This window comes from Semicossyphus pulcher, unplaced genomic scaffold, assembly GCF_022749685.1.
Source record: "Semicossyphus pulcher isolate SPU_LCO1_2020_fin unplaced genomic scaffold, fSemPul1.0.p SCAF_15, whole genome shotgun sequence".
Taxonomy (NCBI): domain Eukaryota; kingdom Metazoa; phylum Chordata; class Actinopteri; order Labriformes; family Labridae; genus Semicossyphus; species Semicossyphus pulcher.
In genome coordinates, this window is record NW_027211659.1 from 21500088 (window position 1) to 21517959 (window position 17872).

The window sequence follows — 17872 nt, forward strand, 5'->3', positions numbered from 1 at the left end:
GTGTTTGACAAGGCAAATGGGTGACACCAGCGCACTTGTGAAAGGATTGCTACCTACGTTTAAGCAGTACAGTATAATCTCTGACAACTGACACATATTACACCCAACCCGACAAAGGCCTCCTCATTTTCTGCAACTAGGGATTAAAACAATGTGTATTAAATCTAATTTTACGGGAACACAACATGAGAGAAGCCCTACTACACTTTAAATGAAACACACTTGTTTCTCTCCCCTCTCCTCCTGTCGTTTTCTCTCAGTATGGCCTGTGAGTCCATTATGCAAATTATAGTCATCAGTGCCAGGGAGCATCCATTTACTTCCACACACACAAACACACACAGAGCCATTCATAAAACCTAACACCTGTCACAGAGATTGCTACTGAATCAAAGATGCAGATAATGGAGACTGAGAGGCATTTTTAGCAGCAGCTCTTTTACGCTCATTCTTATTCTATCACTACTGCACTCATCTCCTCTGGATGTGTCCCAAGTCCTCTCACCTGCCCGACTGACGAAGGAGGAAACCCCACCCCCTTACTCTTTATAACTACTTCTGTTGAAACACCCTCTGGCTAGAAGCACATTCCTCTCATCAGTTTGACTTCCACAGAAATACAGGGTTCAAAAACAGAAGCCCCAGGCAACTACAAATGCATAGATTGCATTTTCATTAAATAGTTTATTAAATGTTTTTATTGAAATATGAGAAATTACAGTTTTCTTGGTTTTACTGCCCGTCACTTTGACTTTGACATTCACCAATAATCTGACCAAAAAAAAGGAACTTACACCTTTGGTTGTATTACATCAACAGAATTTTGATCATAGCTGCTGTAAGTAAACCACATTTACCACACACCTTTAGAGTATGCACAGGCACGCCAGCAATGGTGGAGGAAACCCACCTTTTTTAGGTTTCCTGCTTTCAACACTGCAAGTAGCAACCTGCTGCAAAAAAATATATAACAAATAAAAATATATAAGGACAACTGTTTATTTTTTAATGCTATTTATAAGGTATTTCAACACTCCGGGTGTAAGAAAATACATAACTTTGAAGTAGTTTCACTGGAAAAAGACTGAATATTTTTTACTGATAAAAGTTTTGCACAGACTGCAAAAAAAGTATTGTGTTATGATGTTGGACGATACAAAACTGTGATAAATATACATGCAGATCTGCATGCATAAACTTGTAACCTTATTTAGCTAAGATTTAATGCATATGGTGGAGCTTTCTTAACAGTTTACCTAAGCTTTGCGTTCCCACAAATTCATGCAGATTCAACCAATTGCCACAACTTTTTCTTGACCTTGCATTTTTGGCCAATTGCCGAAACTTTTCGGCAACTTTTGAACACTTTTGACCAATCATCCTGTGTCCCCCGCCTGTGTGAAGTCACCAAAGTCACTTCTTTGCTATTTAAAATATTGATCCCCTGAGGACTTTTCCAGATGTTTGCGTCATCACTGAATTCAGATAGTCATGGTATAGTGAGATAGAAATGCCCCTGTCTCTTTTCGTTGTCTTATACTGCCACAACGCCAGAAATAACGAGTAGAACAGCGCACATTTATTAAATAACTTGTAAATTTTCCTTTGCACATATGGATAGTATTGAATGCACATGTGCAGTGCAAAATGACCATTTCATCGTCTGGAAGTGATGTAAGAAAAAACAGCTTGCTCAGCCAATAGATGGCTTTATTGGAGTGTTTGTCCCGGCCGCTCACAGTGGATGTGACATACATCACCAAATTATGATCTATCCATCTCGATCAAATTTTAACTCTCTAACTATCTGACTAAAAGTTTGAATTCTAACTTTTGCAACAAACAGCCCACAGCTGGTTCAACTATTGATTTAACTTCCAGCATACAGACTCTGAATCTCACACAGCTTTATTCTACCAAAACATAAAAAACTAAAGTCATGTTTTCAGACAGAAGTGTATTACTCTATACACATGTCAGGTATTATGTGTATTATTATATCACTACGAGGAATGATACTTTCTTGCAATATTTGCAAAAAGGAAAACCTTAAGTCGTTTTTCCTCGATAAAGGATCATGGATCATATTGATGAAGAATAAACTGGAGTGGACTATGATCTTTTTAAACATACTGGCCATTATCTACTGCAACATTGTTGGAAAGAAATTAAAGGATTTCAAATTAAAAAGCAAAACTGAACCCACAGATTGGAAATAGGAGAGGGGTGGGACAGTGTTAGCTCATTTATATAACCAGAGGCCCTCTTCTCTGTAGTAATGTGGACACACACTCACACACGCAGCAACGCACAACCCAGTGCACACACAGAAAAACAGAAAGCAGAGAAACAGAGATGCAGGTTTGATTAAAGCAGCACATTCCCATGATTTTTCCCTTCCTGCTGACGCTGGCACCTTTAAATGTTAGCAGGGGTCGTGTTCTGAGCACGCTGCAAATTTCCACCCGCATCCACCTCAGCCCTGCACATTCCTGCCCCACCGGCAGGGAGGCCAGGTGTTCGGCACCAAGCACAAACCCCCTGCTGCTGGGCTAGGTTAGCTGAATAACAGCATGGATACATGAGGACTAGAGCCACATTCACACCTGTTTTCTGTCTGAACTCTTTTATTCAGAATTTAAATTTAAAATTTTCCTTTGTGTGTGCATAACAGATTTAACATTAATTGATAAAGTTTAACTGCTTTGTTAATATATTCAAATAATATCAAGTGAATTGTTGCATTGTTTTCTAGTAAAATATATTAAGAATTTTGACCATTTCTTGGTAAGGATAATGACTTGTTTAGATGCTCATTCTACTGTATACAGCACTAGCCCTCTTTGTGCCTGCATTACAGAGACGCATTCTTCCTTTGTTAAAAGATTTCTCTGAATGGTATGAATACTTAAACCACCACTTTCAGCAAGCATTTTGTTTAACAGTGCGATCGACAGGCAGGAAGTTAATCACCCTCTTCATCAAAGTGTAAAAGCTCACTTGAAACCACAGAGTAACGATCAAACACACATTACATGCAAGCTAATACATAAATATGGTTTTTGCATCTTATTTTTTAAGCTTCTAAGAAATTCACATAATGTATACAGTTACCTTCCACAAATACTGAATTTTTGTATTAATTGGAAGCATAAAAAATGTCTGCACCAGGTGCACTGAAAACTGATAAAAAAGTATTTTACCAACAAGTTCAAGGTTCAGATTTAAAGTCTAAGAATCATTGAGCATTGGTTTCCTAAAGCAGTTTCTTAGTAGGGAGAAACGATCAACACATTTATAATAAGATTGAATTATGCAGGGTTAAGCTTTTGGATGCCGATGATGTGAAAGCAGCTTTCGCTATTGCCTGAATGCACCATGTTACTCATACAGGTCTTACAGTTTAAGTATCGTTAGCAGTTCAGGGTAATGTGACAAATTGTAAATTGTAAGGGGTTAAGAGGACAGAACTCTTTTTTTCTCAGAAAAATCAACAGCTGTTGCAATGAAAAGAAAAAAAAGGGAAAAGGACAAGCTTAATATAAAATACTGATATTGAGGCATGATTCTTGGCAAGACTGAAATACCTCAATCTGTGAGTCTCTCAGTGAGAGGCGGGGAGAGAGGTTAGCCTGTGACATAGTCATGATGACTACATGATTTACTTAATCTCCTGCACCCTCTGGATGACCCTGTATTCCTATTCTTAGAAGCTATAGCTGTTCGGGCCATGACACTCAAACACTAAACCAATCACAACTCATCTCATCAAATTTCAACCCATCTTGTGCATTACCTTTTCCCCTCATACTTCAAGCCTTTTTTTCTGAGTAACCTTTGATATTCTATTCTTGCACTATGCTGACAAATGAAATTTAGACAGGCGTTGACATTTAAAATGAGAGAAAAACAGCTGGTCGTGGAAAGAAAGAGTACTAGGAAAAGGCTTTTATAATCAGCATCATCTTATAGCGGCAATTCAACAGTCATCTTCCTGGAATATCTGCACCTCTCACTGTTGGGGGAGGTTTTACTAAAATGTGTCAATGTCATCAAAGCGGCACTGTCTGTAAAAGGTCACTCACTAAGGCACTGAGAGGAGATTGCCTGATTTGCCCAAATCATTTTTTAACATTTAACAATAAGTTCTCTTTTGAACAATGAAAATATAACATATGTACACACAAGTTTGCATTATTACACAATGGACTATGCTCCATAAAAAAGGCCACTTGAAAGCTGTGTGTAAAACCCAGGATATCTCACAGCTGTGTGTCTTCAGACAAATACCAATTACAGTTGGTAATATAGGACCAACACAAATATATGTAGGACTATACATTAGTGGTGTAAGAAAATACTGATACCCTTGTGTATTGCAATATTATGTTTTGTGACACTTACTACGATTCTCAAAAGCACTATGAAAGTTTTTTGATGGATGTACTTCGATAAATACAAACGAAGATTGAAATGCTCTGATTGTATATGTAAGATTTTATGCATACAGTGGTGTATGTGATCATAGATTAGTTGATGTTGTCGACAAAAATTGATAACAACATTAGTTGCCAAGTAATTTAATTGTCGATAATAGTTGGTTACGTCATCACGCATATTTTTCATGCTGTGCGCGGACATAACATCGTTTTCCAGAGCTGAGTTTCCTAGGAGTGAGCCATCTCGCATCCTTACTATCTCTGCTGAGAGTAGTGCATGCAAACCAGCGACCAGGAAGCAACAGGTATGGCGTCGGCCGATGCAACACCATCACGTCCTAAAACTTCTAAAGTCTGGGAGCTTTTCACAGTCAACGCTGCACAAAAAAGGATCGCCTGCTACATTTGTAAAGCAGCCCTTGCTTATCAGAGGAGCATGTCGGTAATGTGTGAGCATTCGAAGAGAAGACACAAAGGCACAGAAGGCAAAATTCTCAGTTAGCTAACGTTAACTATCTATAGACAGAGTTGTATTAGTTTTTAACATTAATATATCACTGTAGTGCTATGGAAAGAACCTGACACATCTTTCTTTTAAACATCAACTTAACAGTCCAAAGTTACAGCCACGCTGTGTGATTTTTCTTTAATTTACATTTTCAGTCCCTCACCTTGAAACCTTCATCTTTTTCTCTCTCTCTCTCTGATCTCTTTCTCTTCCTCCTTTAATTTATCTTTTGTATCAGTAGGAGCCAAATCAGCCACAAAGAAGATTAAAAATCATATTTTTGAATGAAGAACTAATATTTACTGTCTTCATTGGCAGTTTGCATGTGATTAAAAGAACTCTCATCTGAATTTTAAAGCTGATACCTAAATATGAGCCATTAATTGCGCAATTATATTATATAATTAATATATATTATATCAGACTAGTACAGTGGTGTGTTCTTTATATCTAATATAATATATCTAAAAGTTTTCCTAAAAAATGTATCAACAAAACTATAGATATTGTCTTTCCGTTTTCACTGAAATATATATTTAAATTGTAACCCCTGTATCATTGCTAATACACAGACCTATAATACATGCAGTACAATATGCTAAAACACATACAAACTCATGCCCAACATCTACAGCTTTAAAACATCTGAAAATGTTCACTCCTGAGGGACACCATTTTTTGCGTTGGTGTACCTGCTGGGGCACATGCACGTGTATGTGGAATTGTGAATCTGAGTGTGTGTGCTCACAGATAGGACATTAAAAAAGCTTATAGGGTTTGCTCAAAGCTTCAGGTTATTATGCATCAAGCTGAATCTCTATTTTGTGACATTAGCCGACTTTTTGACTCAAAATTCATCAGCAGTTACTTGGGAAAATACATGTGACCTCTTTCAGTAAACCCACCATTAAATGTTAAATGGTGCTGCTGTGTCTGAACTTTTTGTAAGCACACAAATTGTTTGGTCTACCATGTTGCTTTTTATGGCACATTTACTTGTCCGACAGCAGTATGGTTTGGAACCTTTAGGGTTGCGGTTTAAGTTCAACCTAAATAGGGGTGAAATATTTTTAACTTTTATTTAACAGTTCAGTTCAGTGATCAACAGAAGCAACACATAGGGAGCCTATCTTAATGTCCAAATATAAAAATGTATCATTAAGGGGGATTAAATGTAAACCATACACCGACAAAGTTAAACAACTGTACCTGCAAAACTAGAAGAGTAAGAGTAACCACTTTTTTTTATGTAATAAAACAAGATGCATGTGAGTGGAAGAGGTGTTAGGGGATGTCAATACCACTGGTTGTATGAAGAGGTGAAGATGAAGAGATGGAGCTGGGTGGAACACATTGTGGTTGGTAAACAAGGCCAAAACAGGAAAGCGTGGGCCAACCTGACAATCACCTCACAGGCTGTACAACATTTCCACGCTGTAGAAAATAAGGTTAGCTGCTGCATAAAAAATGCTGATAAAGCATCTAGTCACTTTTTTGCATGTCCTGAGGTGTGAAAGCAGAAGGTTTTTTTTTTCTTTTGCTGGATTAAACTTCTTTCAAGGACACGGTTTGCTTCGTGCAAAACACCCCAGTGCCTGCTCATGTGTTAAGCTCAACTGAAGTTTGATTTCTGCTCACATCAACATAGTGACCTGACTGACACAGTATTGACAGCCCGTAGAGTTGTTCAGATACCAATACCAGTATCTGAAATGACTGCAGGACAGCCTAAAAAGCAGCAAATATCACCAAGGAGGCCAGTCTTTGCACAGACTTACTAGCATAACTCATTAGCTCCAAAGAAATCTACTTATTTCACTAAATGATCGCCAGTACAACCGCCACCCTAACAACAATTAACATTAACGTAGGTTGCGAGCTACTGCTAGCTGCCGCACCGCTAGCTAGCCGAATTGCAAACTCAACATGGCAAAAACAGATGGTAGGCAATGAAATGAAATGAAAATAATTACAAATAGTGTTGAAATAATCACACGTTTTTATTAATAAATAGCTACAGAAAACCTTTTTCCCTCTGGGATACCCCCAAAAACAGATGTCATCTTGTGTTCCGGTGCGACTTATATTCCGGATTTTACGGTAATTCATTTGAACTTATTTGGTAAAATGTCAACTTTGACAAATGACAAATGTATTTGAATAAACAATCAAATGCTGAACTCTCAGAAACCAGTGTACAAGAACGTACTTAAAAGGGTATGAATGTACAAACTGTTGTACTAATTGTGGCCATATAACAATGTTAGCAGCCATATCACATTCATACAGGGTAAGTATACAGCTGTTAAAACATATATCATTTGTATTTTATTTTTATAGTACTGGTATCAAACTGGTACATAACACTGTGTGACAATAACTTGCTGTATCTTGCCAAACTATAACTCAAACCTGCATGACTGCTGTGCTATAGTACTGTGCTGCTATTGCTACTGAGTTGCTGTCCTGTGTTTTGTATCATTTGGCACATTTAATGTAAAATTACACTGGTTATGAACACAATTTGCATGTTCTTTGTGGTTTATAAGGCTACATATGTAGGCCAGTATAGGTTGTGTATTTGTGACAGCATTAAGCAGATGGCATTTCTCTGCAGCACTGGCCTCGTATATAACAACCTCCAAGCTGGTTTCATAAACATGGGTTAAATTGTGCTTCATTTAGACTGTTCTGCATTAATCTGAATTTACTAAAGAAGATTAGTGCAACCCCCGACCTAAATGAAGTGGCTATTTTTATAGCTGAAATACACTCAAATTCAGACTATGGCTGTTATATAGTAGTGTGTCACATATAGGAATGCATATAGAATAGAAATGGACTCGGGCGTCGAGAGCAATCATGCACAAGAAACAAACACAGATGTACACTGGCTCTATCAAATCATTTTTGTATGTTTGACAGTAGAGTTATATTTATATGTTCAGTATACAGTATGTTTGCCTTAAAGCCATCGTTTCCTTTTATACTCCTCTTTAGATCTAAACATAGAAACTGTTTGAACTTTAAGGCTAATTGGGGCTCTGACAACACCAAGTTAACTCCATGTTATTACAGCTTGATTATCTGGATGTCCACAAGTCATTGAACCAGTTTGGCCACTCAATGTGCTTTATCCAGGTGAACACCTTCTTTTGTTACAATTTAAACTCTTAATGTGAACTCACTGTAATGCTTTTGTTCCATCACTGGTAGCACATGAACACAATTCCATTCACTTCCAAACAGAATACACAGCTAAGTTTTTCTAGAACGTTTTTGTTGTTGGTGTTGATCAATTAAAGAGTGCTTTTGTTACGAAGCTATGACAGTTTATGAACTCTTTACAAATCAATGCAGTTTTGTGTAATCACAGCCGGCCATTAACCACGATATTTAATATCTAAATTTGCAATCCCCAATTGTGGCAACTGAAATTGGCCTGAGGAACAAGCCTATTGCAGCCGCTCGCAGCGTTAGCTTGGCCAGTGTGATCAGTTGCTAGGTTAATGCTTGAGCAAGAGGTGCTTAAATATGCAAAGATTCATAGCCCTGTAATAATGTGTCTTAGATCAAAGTGTCCGAGAAATGTCATGTATTGTCCTGTTGCTAGCAGCTTCCATGCTGGCACAGAGCAGCCGTGAGTCAGCCTGAGCTAGCCCCCTGCCTCATGCTGAAATCAGAGAAACCACAAGAATGTAACAGCTTCTGTTATTATCCCTCCCTGCTGCCTCGCTGCCTGATGCCCCAGAAAATAGGAATGAGGCTGCCTGTCTCTCTCTTTCGCTCTCTCTCTCTCTCCCACACACACACACACAGTCTTGTTCTCATGTTCTCTACGTCGTCTCATTCTCATCTCTGACACACACACACACACACTCACACATATACCGATTCTCTCGGGGTATGGTTGTCCATTTTGCTCAGCTTTCTTTCTGCACACACAGATACAGAATAAAAGCTCATACAAAGAACCTGACAGTTCAAAATCACATACGCTGCAATTTGTTTTTCCTATTGAGAATTGCTGCAAACCCCGGGGTGGCAAACACGTAGAAACATCTAGACAAATGCCCACAGAGGGACAGAGCTGACACAGTACATACCTAGCTAGCTAGCAGGCAAACATCAAAATAGATAAATAGAGTTAAACACTATTGATAGACTTGTTGTGATATCAATCAACTCATTTAAAAAGGGTCAAAACCAGTGGTAGTCAAAATGAAGCCGAAAAAGTGGCATGTGTAGTTTTCACTGCTATATACTTGAGGCATTTTTGTTAAATAAGGCTGACTCAGCAGCTTCTCTGAAAACTTCGTGGTGTTAACGGTCCTGAGGCCTTATATTGCGCCTTTCCTGTGCAATTTTCCCTTCTTTGTGACTGTGAAAAGGCTGCTGGGTTTTATTCTCATACCAAGGACAGACAGAGACAGAGGCTGCTGTAGAAAAAGCTGCCAATAGCCAATGTTTACCTTTTTTATAGCACAATGGATGAGCTCATTTTATCAAGCCAACATATAAACATAGGCCAAGCCCTATTTACATAAGTCATGTTACATTTCAGCTGTCACTGAAGATGGCTATTCATAATAGGATAACACAGTAATATTACATGGGTAAATGTTTTACTCATCACACAAATGACAGTCTTGATAACCAGCTATTTAGCAACTAAACACAGTTAACGGTAGTTTGCGAGTGTTAGATGACCTTTTATACTAAGGTTACCAAAACATTGCCAATTGCAAGACGTTGTACTGTGGCGGTAATGGTTTTAGTTGCACTGTCTTTAAATCCTGTTGCAAAACACAACTTCAGGGTCCTAAAGCAGAGCCCTGAGGGGAGGAGGAACTGGGAAACAAGAGGCCTTAGATTTTCTGATTTGCCAAGTAAATGCATTTATGTTCCTATGGCAAAAAAGAAGCTGATACAAAGTCTGCCATATTATAACTGCAGGGCTTTGTTCCGTGGCAATACTAGCATAAAGTTTAGCAAGCTTGCATGTACAGTACTTACCATAAAATTCTGTTTAATGTTTTTCATCTAAAAAGGGACTGCGTCCCATATACCAGTCCGACCAATATACCAGTATAAAATGCAGAGAGAGGTATTTTATTGTGTTATGGTATTTTACCCAGCAATGGCGCTATCCGGTTGTTAAGTGGTGACGTCACATTTCCGCATTAAACTGTTTCCGAGTCCGGCGCTACTTATATTCTGGATTTTACGGTAATTGTTCAGCTGAGAATCTACTGGAAGAATCCTTCCAGAGGAGATTGGGTGTGCAGCAAAAGTACCAAAACTAGCATGGCGCTCTAACCAGGTTAAAAGAGAACCACCTTTGTGACATTTAAAACTCTGGCTTTAGGCACAGCATACCTCCCTAACCCATTAATCTCCCTTTAAAGTACACCCCTCTGATTTATTGTGAAAAGGGTGGCTTGAGGAAAGGATCATTCCTATAATCAGGGCGTGAGTTCAAGAGCCCTGGTGTCATGTGAATGTTTGTGTGTGTGCACTGTTCAGCTCACGTAGGTGGACACACCCTCCAAAAAAGTATGCCCATCAGCCTTTGTAAACAGATATCATTACGTATGTTGATGATGCTTTACTCATGCACATTGACAACATTATCACAGCACCCATTCACATTCATACGTCTACTACACCACTGTTTACAAAACAGAGGAAATTATGAAGAGACACCTTTTTCCTAAACAAACTGGTTTTGAGGAGTTGGATCCAAGAGACACAGGAAACACAGAGTGAATTGGTAGAAAACAGATCCTACTGTAGTTAAATCAGAAGTAGTAAGAAAAAAAAGGTCCTATGTTTTTAGACTTCTCGTTATGTACTTGTTTGAGTTGGATGTGGATACTTCTGCACTTCCTCCACAGATCTCCAAGCAAAACAGGCAGCGGATGAAACAAGGTTTTGCCATGTAAACTGTTGATGTTCCAGAAATAACCCTGTCCAGTGTTGTACAGAATTGCGCTACATTTCTGAAAAAGAAGGCAGGAAACTACAGGTTTAGAAAAATGGTAACCAACTGAATGCCTCGTGTTTTATCAAATCAAGGAACCAAAATGTCATTTACCGTTTCTTATTCTGCGCATTGGTACAAGCATGGCCTACTTCTGACTTGAAGAGATTAATTATGTGAGGTTGGAAACTTGAGGTTCTATAACCTCTAATGTCACCCTTTTGTAGCTACACTATTGCAATTTAATCTAGTTAAAGTCTGGAAAAACATTTGCAAACCAGTGTTTTACTTCAGCCTCAACTGGTCACATTTCACCTCAACCTGAGATCAAAACAATTATCATGAGGGGAACGCGGCAGAATAAGGAAGGCAATCCATTTTTGGCTCTGACCCACTGTTCTTAAGCAACTGTGTCCTTTGACCTCCCGAGGTATTCAAGGCTCTTTAAGCAGCTGTTTCAAAGGCAGACCTGGGGATCTGAATCTGACACACACACTGTCATACACACCCATGCTAAGCTCAGGTTGCACAAGCAGCAGGTTATAATGTGCACCTGGCAATAGGTCTACAACTCTTTACTGAGCAATTCGTAATGCATGAAATGGTGTGTGGGTTTTTGTGTAAATGTGCAGAGAAGGGAAGGTGTTGCTGTGTATATGCATTTTGGTTTGGATACCAGGGAGGATGATAGTGAAGGGAAGGACAAGCCAAAGCACGCAGTGGAGCATAACTCTTGAGTAAAGTGTAAGGAGCCAGCTGTACCTGCATACCTGAGGAGTGTAAAGGTGGGGGAGGGGCTGCAGTGGAGAGAGAGGAGTCCTCTTTCTCAGAGGAAAAATGTTTAGGTATAAAAATCACATGATCCTGTTGTAATTCTATAATAATTTAATGACAAGGAGCAGTGGAGGCAAGGAAGGACTGATTTCAGCTTACTATCCCCACTTGTGGACAAGTGTGCATAGGAAAGACGTGTTTTTGTTTAAGAAAATACACTAACCTTGATGCACTTAAAACAATAGAATCTGGAAGATTCACTATCTATCGCCGAATGAGGTAACACAATGGTGATCGAGCCTATGGCCCACTGATGAAAGCCTTTGCATATGCAGTTTATAGTATTATTCGACTGGGTTTCTGTGGCAACATTCGCAGGAAAAAAAAAAATACAAGTGGTGCCCAGTTAGTGACGCATTTTCCATCACCGGTCTGCCAGAGAGGGTAGGCGGAGCAAGGCGGCTGCTTTTCCGGTCTCTGTGAGTAAACAGTAATCTACTATGGCTGAACAAACAAAGAAAAGATCGATGACTACAGATACAACTTCAAAAATAAGTGAAAATCCAAAGAAAAAGAACTAAATTTGACGCTCAGATGAAGGCAAACAGTCTAAAAAAGAAAGCGATCGCCAGTGAGAAAAATCAAGAGTTACAACCGTAACAAAGGGAGCCAACCGTAGACGTATGATTATCTCGGACGTATGCGCCTGCAACCGCCTTTTATCGCCATAAGGTGCCGCCAAGTGAAGAAACTGAGAACTTCGAGATTATATCTTAAACTAAATGCATCACTTCTGTCACCATATGTGCAAGTTCTAATTACATTTCTTCTATTAAGATTCTAAATATATGAGATTAAGATTCTAAATATTCCAGTAAAGTGTTTCTCAAATGGGGTCACTAGTACCCCTTGGGGTACATTGGAGAACTGCAGGGGGTACTTGAGATTTGTTAAAGTTAATTTAAAAGAATTAGTCATGCACAATTCCTTAAATAATTGTACAAAAATAAGTTAGAAAAACCATATTTTATAGTTCATATTCATATTTTCACTGCAAACATTAACTGTCGACTGTCACAACAAACAATTTTGAGTTTGTTTTTTCACGTTGTTTATGTTTCAGTTTTCAATGACAGACTCAAGAAATTTGATTTGGGTTGAAATGGTCAAGACAACATTTAGTAAATCCGACACTGATGGAACAGAGCTGTACCTGTAATAGTTTCTTTTTCATCCAAAAATATTTTGCTCGGGTCAGGGTGTATTTGGACCACTGTTTTAGTTCATACCTGCCCATCCACCTATTTCTCCCATTCCTCTGTTTACCAAGCCATCTAAACAACTGTCCGTCTCATACCCAGTGATCGTCAATGATCATGTTAATCCTTTAATGTCTTTACTCTGCGCTGTCTTAATCCCACCTCTGCAAGGCAAGCTAAGTCCATCTCACAGCCCTCAAACTATAATCTAGCCAGCTTTATCTCCTGCCTCTGTCGGCATAATCTAGCCCTGCATTTTTCAGAAACTGGGTTAGAACACACAAGTGACTCATAAGGGCAGATACCACTGATGAATTACAGCAGATATCTCGAGCCTCTATTTATGTTGCCAAGGCCTACAGGCTAGTGGGCTAGTAGAGCAAAGAGTCAATCTCTCTCTCAAAATCTGAAGACTTTGGGTAATTTTGTAGATGTAGGTCCAAGAATAAAATGAGTACTGTGGTCTTCAGAAAAATCAAACCTAATGTGATAGTCAACACTGGGGTACTAATGGATTAGAAGCTAGAGAGATTTTCTCTTGTTAGCTAGTTTTTGTCTTGAAGTGACCTGTGAGCGTTTTTTAGTGCGTCAACTGATGGCTGAATTTGAACAATGGTGCGGTTTATGTTGGAGTTGGAGCTAATAAATGTTTAACACTTACTTTGACTGAATTTGCTGCAATTCCTGTGAGCATGATTGCAACTTGTTCAAAGCATTATGTGTGTATATGCATGTGTGAGTGATCAAGAGACGCAGTAAGAAGTCTTTCTCTAGCTTCTTTCACTGGGTGGATAGCATGCTGTTTCAGCTACTCAAACCATTATGACTGCCTGCTAACTGAAAACACTGTTAAGATAATATGCAGTTTAATTTGATTAGTTATGCATGATCAAGAGAACGCTGGACAGAGATAGAGAGGGGGGGGGAAGAGAGTGAGATGGGAGGAGATGGGAGAGGTGACCCTGATCTGATAATTATACATCATACATAAAAACTTAAAATGTAATAGAAGGAGAGCTTAAACCACAAAAACTTGGTTTTACAAATGGCACTGTTTAATAATTTTGCAAACAAATTACTGGATCTGAACACCATGGTGCATAATTAACTAGTAGGCTAGTGAATGTTCAAACTCTACCAGTCACTCAATAGACCACTAATGTTTTTTGGCAAGCAACTAAAGTAAATTCATCAGCAATTTACATGTTTTAACAGACTTTGGCTGATAACTGGAGCCAATTTTTGTGCCCTGCTCAAGCCCTGAAGAACCCCTGTGATCCTTACAACAAAACTGTCCAACCGCAAATAAGTCTTGTGTATTCCTAAATGAATTCAGGGTTTTTTCTGCTACAATTAAACAATTTACCCCAAATTCACATGGCAACTATTATTTTTGCGCCACTGTTCATGGGCAGAAAATCTGTTTTCTTAGTTGGGGATTAAAGCTACAAGAGTTTTGTGAATGTGTCTTCTCATTTTCTGAATGACATTGAGAGAACACATCCACATGATACTAAGCTTCTTTATAACCAATCAAACTCACGTCACCATTAATACGCCACTATGCTTTCTAGATCTGTCACGGCACCTTCGTCCTGGCATTCTGAAGCTGTGGTATCTTGCACAGAATAAACACAGCTGTGTTTGGGGCTCGGGAGACGATTTTCGCTGAAGAGTTGTGCCATATCCGCCCCAGCAACAGACCACTAACTAGCTGCCTTTCTGGAAGCTATCTGGCTTGATATTTATGTGAATGGATGGCTGTTTGGCTGGTTCAGTAAAGGACTGCCAGTCAGACAGACTGAAAGAACCATAGCTCAGGACAATAATGGTGATCTGAGGGTGCTGCCAGCATGTGCCATGTGAGGCACAATTGTTACTCTGCCAGCCTGAGCCAAATTAGACAAATTTGTAAATATACAACGACTGCCTTGCATCCCATTTCAGAGCGACTTATTGGCAGTAATTTCCCTTTATGTAATTACTGATGCAAGATGTACAACATTCAAGGAATAAGCTGGCACAAAATCACCAGTATCTTGGCAACAGTTTGGCCGGTGTGCTGCTACTGTTAACAGAAATGTCCCGACTCTGTCTTTCACTGGCTCTGCTTACTGCGCTTCCCCACTGCAAATAGGACTGTGAGCTTTCCAAAGGGTTATAATGGAAGGGGCAGGCAGCTGGTCCTCTTGGTTAAACATGTACAGGCTGCTCTTTGACAGGCCTGTCACCAACAGTCAGCATGGGTCACAGGGAGCCTGGTCAAACCTAAATAAAGACGGGATCTAATGAGAGATCTTAAAGATAAGTACCACTCAATTTAAAACATACAGAAGCAGAATTGATATAACAAAGTCATTAATTTATGTATGGGGTGAAAAAAAAGAAACTTGGCAGCACTACTTTAACAGGGAATTTACACTATATCATTGCGACAAAAGAGGAAGTTAACTAATACTAACAGTTTTTTTCATTGCCTTTGGCAATGAATCCAAGCCTACTGGTATGTATGCGTATGATACGCAAAGATAGCACCTTTGAAGCCTGATAATGTATCTTGCCTGCAGCACCCAGCCAGCAGTCTTCTTACCAGCACTGTCAGTTAACACCAATACTGGGCTGTCAGCACTATGAACACCATGTTGAGTGGCAAGGTGTGCCTTTAGCTATGTGGAGACTAACCAGACATAAGGTGTCAAAAAAGATAGGAGGGAAAAAAAGAAGAGTAGAAAATTTAATGAAAGGAGGTGAGAAAGAGACAGCAGAAAAGTGGACTAAGATGAAATACTCCTGGACTGACACAATTATAAAATGAAACTAGAACAGCATTAAATAAACCAGTATTTAGTAGCTTTATCAATTTGTTTTACAACACCCCTACAAAATTGAGTCCTTGCATGAAACAGAAGAGCTGTAGGCACATTAACTTGTACACATTCTATGCTCCTCGACCCTCCCACAGTGTATACACATCTCAACCCGGCAAGAACAATGGTTGACCTTTGACTTCTTTGCTATGTGGGCTGGTTTATGATGTTTACCCAGGAAGCTGTCCTCTTTATGCATCTCTTCTACAGGCATGAGCCAAACCTGCAGAGACACATCTGCAAAAACGGCAAGATAATAAATTGCTGGAGAGAGGTCTGAAGTGAACATGAATTTGCTGCACCTCCTGGCTTCCCACATTAACTCTAATGAAACAACCCAATGCTCACATCCATCAACCACAGGACTGATGATGTAGTGCCATCAGGAAAAAAAATACTTTTTCAACGCTGTGGCTTCTTTAATTCCTATCAGACTGTAGAAAATCATCCGATGATGGAAACAGAAGAAATTGCTTGCAAAACTCTCAAGGTAACCTAATTTTTGTTCTTAGTTTTAAGCTGCAGGCAATGTTGACCAACAGTTTCTCAAAATGTTGTGCATGTATTACAGGCCTGCAGGCTATGCCCCAAGACTAAAAATAATTCAAAGTGAAGACAACTGGTAGACTGGTTGTTAGCCAACAGAATAAAATTCTGAGGCTGAATTACAATGTGCAGCCAGACAATATCCACACTTAAATTTAAGCAAGTTGCTTTTGGATTTGATCATAAATCCAGTCTTGCTCTTATTGAATCCCCGTGCCCTCTATCAGGTGCAGATTTTTGCCCTTTTGCCCCTGCCACATCTGCGCCCCCCGTTTCCTCTCCACACTTCTTCCCCTCACTTCTTACTATCTTTTCTATCTCTGTCTGACACACTCTTGCTGTAGTCCATTGGGATGGCAGGTTCAGGTGCATTGCTCAAGCAAACCAAGGACATTGCCACAGGCAATTTAATCTTCACCAGCTGAGTCCATCCACTCTTAAGACTCAGGACCTCTCTAGGTTTGGACAGAAAATGCAAAGGTATACAAAGTGCAATGGTGAATCCTCCTTTGCTTACATTTATGATTTTTGCTATGCAATAATGTTGGCTAAACTGCAAAACCGTGAAAACAAATGTTTTTCTGCCCTCTTTCGTCATGTGTATGTGTCACCACTACCACAGCACAGCCTCCAATCTTACTGTATATTTAGCTATCAAAGATGAGATGTGAAGGACTGTGCCTTTAAAGAAAACTGGACACCTGATTCATCTATCTCTTGCTGAGTAAAAAAAATCTACTGTTTCAAAATAATCCTCACCACCACAGCTTTGCAATAACGTTATAGCCATTAAACAGCCTAGAATGGTGTCCTAAATAAAAATGTGCAACATGGCAGGCCTAATTCCAAAGATAAGTAGTTCAGCCATCAACCATCAGCCTTAGACAGGGATTCCCAAACATATTGAGGTCAAGTCCCACCACCATAAGGTCAAACACATCCATTTTTGGAACCCATCTGCCCGGTTTTGAATATGGATTCCTTTGGATACAGATATTGTAATAAAATAAAATACTATCCAAGCTTGCAGATTTAAAATAAGTTAAATAACACATGATAAACATAATATGTCATGCAGGTTTGCAACTGGGGGGCTTTGGGCAAGGAATTAAGGATACTATGGGTTGCTGGCATAGAAAAATTAACCCCACCACTGTATTTCATTCACAATTCCTTCCCTTGCTGAAATCTCATTCAGACCCCAAAGTCATTATTCTAAAGTCATTTTGCAGGTAAGATAATGAACGAAAATGACAACAATGAGCCAGGGAGAGAGAGGTGGAGGCGAGACAAACAGGACAGAGCAGGGTCCATATGATCTCAGCAGCGGCAGCAGACTGGCAAGCAGCAGGCAGCGGAGGAACCGACTGCGACCCAAAAGATGTGGCACGGATGGTGGAGGATTACGTCATCGAAAAAAAGGAGGACGCCTCATCACAGCAAACCCTCACATCCATTACTTAACACCACACAGTTAAAATGAGCATTTTCTACCA

At 39.4% G+C, this 17872-nt stretch overlaps 1 protein-coding gene across 2 annotated transcripts in view; it reads right to left on the reverse strand.

Moving 5' to 3' along the window:
* The window catches only part of ptpn4a (protein tyrosine phosphatase non-receptor type 4a), a 76160-nt gene that overhangs the window by 56965 nt on the left and 1323 nt on the right, over positions 1-17872 (reverse strand). The gene's annotated exons all lie outside the window — the stretch shown is intronic.